This window comes from Trichechus manatus, unplaced genomic scaffold (genome assembly GCF_000243295.1).
Source record: "Trichechus manatus latirostris isolate Lorelei unplaced genomic scaffold, TriManLat1.0 scaffold00147, whole genome shotgun sequence".
NCBI lineage: Eukaryota > Metazoa > Chordata > Mammalia > Sirenia > Trichechidae > Trichechus > Trichechus manatus.
This window is the reverse complement of record NW_004444083.1, coordinates 322,824-335,253: the sequence shown is the minus strand read 5'-3', so window position 1 is coordinate 335,253 and position 12,430 is coordinate 322,824. Positions and strand designations below refer to the sequence as shown.

The window sequence follows — 12,430 nt, the reverse complement described above, 5'->3', positions numbered from 1 at the left end:
GTTGACATGTTGTGGGGTTGTTAACCAATGTCATAAAACAACATGTGTACTACTGTTTCATGAGAAACTATTTGTTCTGTAAGCCTTCACCTAAAGTACAATAAAAAAAAAAAGAAAACTAAATTTAAAAAAAAAGCAAAGATGTCACCTTGAAGACTAAGGTGCACCTGACCCAAGCCCTAGGGTTTTCGATCGCCTCATATGAATGTGAAAGCTGGATGATGAATAAAGACCAAAGAAGAATTGATGTCTTTGAATTGTGTTGGCGAAGAATATACCATGGACTACCAAAAGAACAAACAAATTTGTCTTGGAATAAGTACAACCACAATGATCCTCAGAAGCAAGGATGGCAACACTGCATCTCACATACTTTCGACATGGTATCAGGAGGATCAGTCCCTGAAGTAGGACAACATGCTTGGTAAAGTAGAGGGCCAACGAAAATGAGGAAGACCCTCAATGAGATGGACTGACAGTGCCTGCAACAATGGGCTCAAGCACAACGATTGTGAGGGTGGCGCAGGACTGGCCAGTGTTTTGTTCTGCTGTACATGGGGTTGCTATGAGTCAGAACCGACTCGACAGCACCTAACAAGTTTAAGTGACTTGCCTAAGATCACACAGCTAGAAAACAGAGCATGTTGTTTAAATACAGATAGATACGTCTGACTTCAAAGCCCATATTCTTTCTATGTTACCCTAACAAACATGTATAACCACGGAAAAGTAAGATTTACTATGAAAACTCACTAAAGTTACATAATGAAAATGTCAAAATGTTCATGGAAATGCACACACACAATCAGGTCATACTCGTCTTACTTTCCCCTAACTCATACCCCAGGGATACTCAAAGTATAGGAAAAAATATGGCACATCCTCCTTAGGCAATGATATGGGGCAAAGAACTCATTAATATAAACACAGAATGCAAAATGTATTTACCCAGTATACAATTCACTTCTCTGCCACTAAGAAATTATATCCTCTCACCCCCTCAACAGAGGTTAGTTGTTGTCACTATTATTATTCATGAAGCCTTTCCTTATTATTCTTATCCCATTATTTTCCCACACCACTGCATTGACCTAGATCACTATTAAACTACATTACTCTCATTTATAGTGAAAGCCACATCACAAAGGTAACAAATATGGAATTCAATGTGGGCAAGTTATACACGGATACAGATAATACAACTATTCTGAGAAATGTCTTAATACTATTTTTTACCATGTTTTGTATCCTAAACAGCTGGTCACCTGATCCACCATCTAAGTTATATCTCAAATTTCAGTTAAGAGTTTTTACTCCAAGTTCACCACCCTCTCCATGAGACTACAGGTTCAAGGCCAAGGACTTTTGCATCTTATTTTTATTACCCCATATTTTAGCCTAGGGCTTGAAATAAGTGATCAAAAAAAATTTGCAATAACACCTGCCAATTATACATAAGCCTTAATTCTCTCTGCATTGCTAAACTAACTTCCCTGAAAGCAGAGATGCCATTTCTAGATGAGACTATTGTCAAATACAATTCAAGTAACACCTTTAAAAAAGATATACAAGGATAACTCAAGAAGTACTGCTACAAAATCATAGAAACGTTTATTAAACAAAAATATCAACATGTGAAGCTACTGTTTCTTGACATATCCTCCATCTAGGTCTATACACTTCTGAAGGCGGTGCTTTCATCTCCCTCACTCATCCCTGAAGAATTCTGCACTCCTCGATTTACATCACATCAAAACAGCAGTTTTGGCATCCTTGAGGGACTCAAATCGTGTTCCTTTTAAAGGCTGAGTTTGGGAAACAAAAAGAAGTCTGAAGGGGCAAGATTAGGGCTGTGGGGTGGATGGGGTAAGGTTTCCCAACAAAATTCTCGTAGGACAGCCCTTACTACCCACAAAGAATGAGCAGGTGCATTGTCATGATGGAAAAAAAATTCCTCGGCACAACTTTCCTGGCCTTTTTCTCACCGACGCAGTTTTCGATTTTCTTAAAACTTCTTTATAATAAGCCCCTGTGATCGTCCTGTGTCTTTCGAGAAAATCTATCAAGATTACCCCTTGGGAATCCCAAAAAACAGTCGCCATAACCTTCTGAGTGGTCTTTCCTCTCTTGGCTCATCTCTGAGGTCTACCCAACCTTCATTAAAATGCTTGATCCACCTGAAAACTGCTGTTTTATGTGGGGCAGCATTCCCGTAAACTCTTGCAAAGCTTCAATGATTGGGAAGATGTTCACTTGAGTTTTGTTAAAAATTTGATATCAGCCCTGACCTCAAAATCGTTTTTTCCATGGCACAAAAAGTATCCTGTTTTTTGAAGGCACCCTAACGAGGCTAAAACAAGTGTATTACTGAGAGAACTTGTCTGCAGCCATCTGATGATCACAGAGACACGTTTAAACATGTTTTGTTTGGAAGAAACCCGTGCATGTATGAACTGGAACCCTAGTAGCAATACTTTTCGACCTACCCTCATAGGCAGCAATTGCTGAACCCGCGATAATACCTTCCTTTGTTCCACGATTCTAATACCAGTTACCAGCATGTCAGTTCAAACTCATAGCAACCCTGTGTGTGGCAGAGGAGAAATATGTTCCACAGGGTTTTCAACGACTGATTTTTCAGAAGTAGACTGCCGGGCCTTTCTTCCAAGGCACCTCTGGGTGGACTCAAGCCCCCAACGTTTTGGTAAGTAACTGGGAACTTCAAGCATTTATACCACCCACAGAGACTTCATGATTCTAATTGTTGTTGTTAGCTGCTGTTAATTTTCAACTTATAGTAACCCTCTGTGACAGAGGAGAACTGCCCATAGGGTTTTCTAGACTGCAGACTGTCAGATCTTTTCTCCTGCGGAGCCACTGGGTGCACTTGAACCTCCAACCTTTCAGTGTGCAGCCAGACACGTTAATCATTTGTACCACCTAGAGAGATTCCATGATTCTAATACCGCTCCTCAAAACAAAATTTAAAAATTCCAGAATTTTGTTAGAGGTGTTATTTTACTACATGCCTTAAAAATGTTATAGGTGAAGCCATTCCTAACTTTAAAGCTCTCTCAAAAAAGATGGCAACTTCCCAAACTCTTTACTATCACGTTAAAAATTTAAACTCGGCAGGCATCCTAAGCTTCTCTAAATATAGTAAACTCTCAAAAGTTAATCGGGCCCCACAAAATACAATGCTGTGAAATTATAAATCTTAGCTTGCTTTTTTAAAAATAAAAAACAAAGCATTTTCACATGACTGAATATACAAGTAAACACACGAGTTACACAGTAGACCTATCCCACGAGAAGAAAAAAATTCTATTCTACTAAACGTAAGTTTACCAATTTCTTGGCTTATTTCAAGATAAAAATTGAGTATCAATTAAAGCAGGTACTACAATGAAGACATCAACTGACGTTCTATTATCTCTTCAGTAATATCTTTCAGTAGTACTTAGTCTGCGTAATGAGAAGATACCTGGGAAAAAATGGCATGGCCTAATACACAGGCAGTTGGAAAGTAATACTAGATGGTCAGGAGAGGCAGAAGCGGATTACCTTACAGCGTCACACCAAGTCTTGCCTCACTGCAGCAACTGAAGGGGCAAAACTTTATAAAATGCAAGGTGAAGAGCAGAAAAGGAGAGAGGATTTCTGCAATTAACTATCTAGTTTTCTGAGGAAAGCATTTTGGGGCCCAAATACGAAAATCAACATTAAAATTCCAAGTAACACTTGAGAAATAACTAGCAAACAAGCCTGATGACAAAGTTAAGAACTCAAAATTTCTCAAAAATCAGCCTAATTATTGCCATCTACTGGGGAAAGGACACAAATGCATTTGGATCTGGGATGGAGGGGTAGAGATCAGTTCCAATTTTCTCTTGAGACTCAGCGGCTTTCCTCAGAGGGCAGAAGAAATGGAAACACGTGCTTCATAAAGGAAAACAATACGAAGCTGCATGACTGTATGGCACAAAAATAGGCACCCTTGCCTGTTACAGTACTAAAATACACAAGCTTCACAAATGTTTTTATTCCAAAGGCCACAAAATTCCACCAGTTTTGACTATACATCCTTTCCGTACTCCACAAAAAGATACCGTGGATAGTGTGAGGCATAACTTTGTACTAACAGCTAGCATCTCTGCCATCTCCACATAAAGAGTCCAATTAACTGCAATCAGGAAAGTCTAAACATGCTAAAAATAAAAATTACTGCAGAAAGCTAAATAGTATGGCTACCAGATCCCTGAATAAACTATTCTCCCTTTTATCTTCACTTTTCCTACCCAAACCAAAACCACTGCCATCAAGTCAACCTCGACTCATACAGCCACTATCTAACCTCATTTCCCATTTTTTAATCCTGTTGTGCATATATTTTAAAAGAAAAAGGGATAATCATCTATTTTTAATAATGGCATCAGCAAGAGTGCTAGGCAAATATTTTATTAAAATATTTAATTTGATTAAATGGGGTAATATTACTTTACATTTTTAAAAAATATGTAAATGTTTAAACCATAATTCGATTTTGTTTTAAACATTTCTTCATTGCAGTAGATGCTAAGCAAGTTTCTCCTATAAATAAGACTAACCAATTACCAACTAACTCCTAAAAACCATATTTAAATCTCAAACGGTACTCTGAACTAAAATATCTGAATAAACAATAATTCAATGTGCTGAGACAAAATGATTGCCAGTTTCTACTAAGAATTCTGTAACTGAAAAGAAGACCAGTGGGAGTCATTTAGACAATTAACCAGCTCCGGCTTATTTAACCAAAACATTTTAAGCTAATAAGCAGAAAAACTGAACGAGAAATAACTTAGCTACACTACTTCACCCTCCTCAAAACTTACCACAAAAACTTTCACGTGCAGTCTGAAAACAGGAAGCAATTTCATAAAAAGATCTAAAAACACTTCTATTTTCCTTTTCAGTTCATTTACAAATTAAACACATATATTTTTTTCATGCTGTCACTGACAACATAGTCTACCTGTAAATCTATTCTCAATCTACCATTTAAGAACCTCCCATAATCTCATCCCAAATTTCCTATTCAACCTAATTTCCTGCCATTTTATAAATATACACCCTCTACTCCAGAGAGGTAAGTACCCTCTACCTTACCATTAGATTTGCGCCACCATCACACCAGTAAGCTCCCCATTTCTTCTGCACCTACCCCGAACAATACGGGCCAGTTCAAGTCCCTCTTCTCTCCATGAAGTCTTCCTCAGTAACTTCAATCCAGGACTGAATCTCTCTCTGAACTTCTGAGTACTCACTGCATAAAACTCATTTTGTACTTAATAAATAACAAATATGCAAATATTACATGTCTTGTTCTATTGTCATAAATTTGAACTTAGTATAATACAGTACACTTCAAGATAAGGGATCTCATTTTATGAAATCTCTTATTCCTCCTCAGCACTCTCCAAGAGGGTACAGCTTGTATGGCACCAGAAATGCACACCCATTAGTTGCTGGTGAAATATTTGTATAATAAAGGTGTTTCCAACAACTTATTTAGTAAAGCCAAAAATCATGCCGTAATTCATTTGTTTAGATTCTCACATCAGGTTTTCTAAATGTAGAAAACATGCACTTAGAATATTTACATAATACTTCTCTATACTAAATACTATTATAAACAGCTGTCAAGTTAGACACGAGTTATATATCAACTATGTGAATGAAACATAATTGAGGACAAGGTCTATGTCATGAATCCCTTTTGTATTCCTCTCGGCACAGTCATGTGGCACACAGTAAGCACTTTATAAATATGTATTGATGAATAAATCTTCATCTCCTAATGAACAATACCCAAATGCTAAACTTGGGATAACCAAGTGACTAACATATTCCTAGTGCCTTAACAATTCCTTAAATAGCTGATTTTAATAAACCCAATTCTGAAAAATTTATATTCTAGGATCCTATATTCAGCTAATGAATCCTGAAAAATTAAAGCAAGCAAGTCAACAGTAAATTATGGCAAATGATGCTAACATTATTTCACAAATATAGTTCCTCAGAAAATGGCATGAGGCTCTTTTAATGGGCATATATCACCAAAACACCTAAAATGTATGTGTTTTGCTAGGAGGTGTGTGCCAGGCATGTGGGAATAGAAGAATGAGACCTCTGCCCCCAAAAAGCCAAAGATCTAGCTAAGACATAAACTAATTATATAACAGAATGTGACTCCTACAACTGAAACAATTAAAATGTCACAGAAGGAGAATGGTAAAGAGAGAGGAGAGTAAAAATCTAGGAGAAGCTACTGGAAAATAGTGAAGGGTGCACATGTAGCTACAGAACATACAAGATGGGGGAAGGGTATCAATCCAGGTAGACAAAATAATAAAAGCCAGGGCAAGAATGCCGAAAACGTGTTCAGAGAGGAACAAGCAGTTCATTCTGACTGCAATCAAGGGTGTGAAACAGACAGGATTACAACATACCCGGGCCACTGCAGGAGTAAAAAGCATTTTCATATATTTTCTATTTATAAGGCAACTATAAGGACTTGGTCCCTGAGAATTTAAAAAAGGGGAAGCCTTCCATATGATCTCCATGAACCTGCTCTCTAAGGACACAAAGCAGCTTAAATTACCACTCGACAGTGAATTTCAGATGGGCTACGTGTAAAAACTCACTCTGGGTTTTCAGGGCATCACACATTTACCAGTATAAGGACTTCGAATTGAGTTAATCAGACCTTAAGAAGACAGTACAAGGTACAGTTATTTATTCAGAATGCTGCCTCTGGGTGGAATGAATAGGAGCTTTGAAGCCCATGTAGAACTCATGGGTTATGACAGCCAACAAGTTGATTAAAATACACATTGAAATGCTGTAATTTCAGTCTTTAAGGCTCGTTGATAGAACTTCAGCTTATAAATAGCCTTCAAAATCCACCTATAGATAATAACACCATATTTGTAGAAGTAAGAATATCCTTTCTAAAAAGAAACAAATAAACTCAAATGACGCATACTATTACAAATTAGTTGGAAATGCTAATCATTTAGCATTTTATCAAAACGTATTTAGAGCCTCAACGTAGCATTTAAATGACCAACTATTACATTCAGATAGATAATTAAAAAACATAAAATGGCTTGGCCTAATTTCTTTTTTTAGTAAGTATGATTTAAAGTAACTTGCAATCTCTAAATATGTATCAACTGATTAAAAACTCCCCAAACCATTTAGCACTGTTGTTGTTACGTGCTGTCCAGTCAATTTTGATTCAACAGCAACCCCATGTGATAGAGTAGACCCGCCCTATAAGCTTTTCTAGGCTGTGATCTTTACAGGAGCAGATGGCCAGGCCTTTCTCCTGCGGACCTGCTGGGTGGGTTCAAACCACCAACTTCTCCATTAGCAGCCAAGTGCTTAACCATTGTGCCACCAGGGCACTGACAATGATTAAAAAACCTCAAATAAAACACAACACTAAACCATTACAAAATACTTTCATTTACAGTATCTTTAGTTTATTTTCACAAGACTTATACATTCAACACACATTTAAAGTATCCCTACTATCGGCCAGGCATTGTGCCAGATGCTAGGGATAAAAAAGAAGAATCCTAAATTAAAGGAATTCATAATCCACTAGATAATACTATCCTACACGTGAATATTTTCAAGTAGGATAACTATGTGTATAATAGAAGTATGTTATAGGTAGAAGAGTGTTAACAAATGAAGCAATGATCAACACTGCCATGAATCAGTGGAGGAAAGACCCTGCGTTCCAAGTTATCTCCCCGACCTAATCTCCTAAATGCCGTACCTAGCAAATAAATAAAAACTAACTCTACAGCCTGAAGGTTAGGTGGTGATATCCACATCTTTCAGATTAGGCATTTGAAGCTCACAAAGGTTAAATAATCTGCCCAAGATCACAAAGATAGAAAGGACATAACCAGTACTGGCACCCAAGTCTTTTACCTTCAAATGAGACATTCAAACAGTGTCATTCTACTTTACAGCTCACTAATAGAAAGAAGAGCAGGCACTAGTCACTCTAGGCCACTAGAATGACTTTTTAGATCAGACATAACCACAAAGCTATTACCAACAGCTTCCGCACACTCAAGACAAAGCAGGTAAGTCCGACTAGTGAACCAGTTCCTTTTTATTTCTGGCCAATCCGGTTTAATGAAATAAGAATCACCAAGAAAAGAAAAAAATCCAGAAAGCCTCAGAGAAAACAGACTTATTTCAGTCTAGAAAACCACCTCTTTTTGACAATTACCTGAACCTATCAATAAAATAAGTTATATTAGATTTAAATAAAGAACTGCATTTAAAAAAATCCAGGACGCTAGCCAAATTAAATTTTACTTAAATAAAAATCAGGAGACTAGCCAGGCATCAGCATTCTGGTCTATATATTGCAAATAACAACAAGCCCACTATGTAGAGAGTAACCTAGCTGACTAGGTAGAGAAGGTAAAGGACAATTGTTAGGGGTTTGTGCCTCCAAGAAGTCCGTAACATAGCTGTTGAAACGATGCACAGGCACTAAAATAAAATACACAAATGTAAAGCGAACATTACACGTCAAGAACTACAAGCACCATGATTACACAAAAATCTGCAAATCATATTTACTGTGTAATATCCACCACATTCTTATACACTCACTCTGCCACCCTATCTGTTGAGCTCCCTTCAGGCTTGGCCCTATTAACTGCGGCTTGGCCTATGGAAAAAGAGGCACAGAATAATCCACTGGCTTAATACTAAACCTTGCAGTTGACAATTTATATCCATCCAGGCACTGCGATGCCACATTAGTCAGGGGAGATATGAGGAGGCCATGATCACTGAACCAAACCACAGGAAGCATCCTGGACAATTTGATGAGGTCAAGAAACCTTCCAAGCAGGAAGACTGGTTGCATATTCAGCAAGGCCAGGCTAACATTTATAGGTCTGGAGTGGGAAGGAAAACAGGGATTACTTTTCAATCAGGTTTGAGTGCTCCTTCATACATACCACAGTCATATGAGATCATCTTTGCCCTCAGGAAGCCTATAATCTAGTTGAAGAAACAAATGTAACATGTCAACAAACTCAGCAAATATAATCCAAAAACACAGGATAGATGACCAAGAAATAAAAGGAAAAGATCCTGGGGTGAAAGTTTTACTTTCGGAGGTAATTTGAGGGGAGGAGTTCAAGTGAACCTAAGGTGACTTAAACGAGGCAAAACTGCATGTCAGACTGGCAGCAGCAAGGAACAACTTGACTGAAGATGGAAAGCAAACAAGAAGCTTGCTGTTTCAACTTGGCTCCATCAAACTACCTCAGCGACAAGGGGAAAATAAACGGGCAATCTGCATCACATTTATTTAAAAAGATCCCTTCCTACAACTCCCTTACAGGAAAAGGTTTGTGCTCTTTAAGAAAGGTCTGGCTCTTTAAGAAAAGCCACCTAGATCCTGCAAAGAAAAGAGATAAATAATCAAAGAGTTTTTCCTTAATTGTAATCTTTACAGACATTAGTAAGTCAATTTCATAAAAACCACAAACCAGAATAGGTACAATTTTTTGCAAAAATGAAAATTAAAGAAACCTTCAGTTTCTCTAAAGGAGATTAACACGTTTATTCACTAGAATGTGTGGTAAAGAAGTATCTAGCATGCTGATGCAAAAAAACTAATTTATCAGATAAAAACTGGGTCTAAGTTCCTCTACCAATTCAGCAGCAGTTTCAAATTACAAAATGTTATAACCCTATCTTCAACCTACCTTACATCAATAATGTCCCCCTAAACACACACCACTTCCAAGAAACTTTTTTTTAATAACCTCAAAATAATTTTCTAAAACTAATGAAGTTCTTCACTGTCATTATCTCCACCGGATCTCAACCACCCAGTGAGTCGAGGCAGGGATTAGCCCATTCACATTCTACAGATAAAATAAATGGAAATCAGTTTAGTTAAGTGACTAGTTCAAGGTCACACAGCTACTGGCAGTGTTCGAATCCCCAGGCCAGTGTTGTCTTCTTTGCTAGGATGATGTCCTAAAACAGGATCATAAAACCTTATTTAAATAACATAGATACAGTAATCCTAAGAGTTAGAATGGAAAAATAAACATTACTCCACATTTACTTTGCTAGACGAAAGCAACGATTTTTACTCTGGCCTAGCAACCTGGTTCTTTTTTTTAACATAAGTAGTTTAGCACCTTCTGGAACTCTAAATACCAAAAAGTGTCCTAAGACTTTTAGAAAGTAAATGAAAAACTAAAACAAAACAAAACCAAAACCTGTTCACAGACACAAACTAAACAGTACACTTCAGCTAAACAGTCTTAAAAACCACTCAAACCCCCGGAAAAACTGGGGACAGGATGGAAACAATGACATTCTCAATTGCAACTCTTCGATTCTTATGGATATCGACACATTCAGAAAAAGCCCACCAACCTCAACCATGTTGATGTGCCCTCTTAAGCTTAAAGGAAATGGAATTTTAAAAACCCAAACAATCTCACAAAAATGATACAGAAGTCACACTAATTCAGTATTTCTGGGGCTAAACATGGAGAAGAGAGTGTCAAAAGAATGAATTAGGAATTGTGTTTAAAACTCACAATACTGACTTCCTTGCAGGCTGTAAATACAAAAATAAGCCTCCATAAATCCCTCCACAATTTATTGTGTCCAAACCACTGGTAATAATCCCACTAGTCAACACAGCTTCCCTCCCCCTTGGGTGTAAATGCGACACACACAGGCCTCACATATAGGCCTCTTGCCTTTTTCTCCAACACAACTAGGACCTTTGTTCCTAGCGTCGGTTTTTCACTCTACTCAATAGCTCTTTCAACTTTCTAGCCTGTATTTTTGTCTTATTTTGTTTTTTGAGAGGAGATTCTGAGCCTCAACTTTCGAGGTCTTTAAAAAAATGAAATGCCAAAAATATCTAAAGAGACTCTCGGGAGAAAAAGAAAGTTAAACACATCACTGCAGGGCCTACAAAGCAGAGTCCAGCCTGGGGATCGGGTGATTTGGCAGCCCAGGCAAGACCGGAGAAGGCTGACTAAGAAAGGGAGACGGCAGGGGAGCAATGGAATGTCCACGCAGGACAGGTTCACCGCGCTATGAACCGTGCGTGTACGTACACACACAGCAACACACTCCACCCACCCCCAAATAAATACTGGAGCAATCAAACTATACCCACCTCCGGACGTGATGCTTAATCTAAACCAACCGCAAACAAAGTCAATGGGCATTATCAAAAACAAAACAAAAAACCTGTCCTAAAAGTTCAGCTGTCCCCTCTGTTCTCTTCTCACAAGAGTAACCAATTCCTTCCTGTTCCCCATCAGTAGTTCAAATATATGGGTTCTTTAGCCCCGATTTGCAGGTGTTTCTGAATTGTTTAATTTCTCCGCTAGCAAATTAAGGTTTTCTCTTAGTCCAAGGAAGGGACACGGAGGAGTACAAGATTTGGAATTCTAAAACATTTCGTTATTTGAACTCGCCTCGAACTTGTTTCTGCACTAGAAGGAGGAAAGAGGGGTGAGCTGGCCTGACAAACGTTATAATAGGTTTTATGTAACCCACATATAAAGAAATGAAATGCCTGACTCTCTTTGATTTGAATGTAAACACGATTGGGGTGACAATTGGTCCACCTATCTCCTTCAAGTTCTGGACACCCCCCCCCCAGTTTCCCTTCTGATCCATTGAGAAGGATGCTCTGCTCCTCTCAGCCAAGTTTCTCGGCCTCTCCCGTGCCCCTTCACAGCCTTCTCGTCATCTTCCCTCAGCCTCAACTTCCCACAGCTGAACAAACTACCTCGCGCAGCCCCCGGCTCCGGGCTAGCCCGCCCTCAACCGTCCCCCTCGGCAGGCGACCCCTTACTGCGGACTCAAGTCACTCCGGCCTCAACCTCCTCTGACCCTGGCTTCCCACAACTGTTGTCACTCGAGCTGCTCCCTAGTTTCCATTTCCGGGCCGTCCCCTGCCCTGGAGCCTCCCCTTTCCCGGTTTCCGGGCCCCCTGTCCCATTTCCGGGGAACCCTGGCCGTCTTCACGCCCCCCACCTGCACTTCCGGCCCCCCACTTTCTCTCTTCCTAGACGCCCTCCAAGCTCCCAAGCCCACTTCCGGCCCCCCCGACCCCCGCCAGGCTCCCCAAGACCCGCACACGCCCTACCCCGGTTCCGTGAAGGGCCGTTCTCATTGCGGGGGGTCGGAGGGGGCACCCAGCGACCCCCCGCTCCAGCCGGCCCGGGTCCCTCCGGCCGCTCTCTGCCTCGAGCGCCTCGCCCGTCAACCCCCGGCCCGGTCCTTCCGCGGCCCCGCCGCCGCCGGGAGCAGGCCGAGCGGGGGCCGAATCGCGGCGATGACACAACCGGGCTTC

The 12,430-nt window shown here is 39.7% G+C and overlaps 1 protein-coding gene across 20 annotated transcripts in view; it reads right to left on the bottom strand.

Annotated features, from left to right (window-relative positions):
• Nucleotides 1-12,430, bottom strand: part of TRIP12 (thyroid hormone receptor interactor 12) — a 142,420-nt gene that overhangs the window by 129,584 nt on the left and 406 nt on the right. The window lies entirely within an intron of this gene.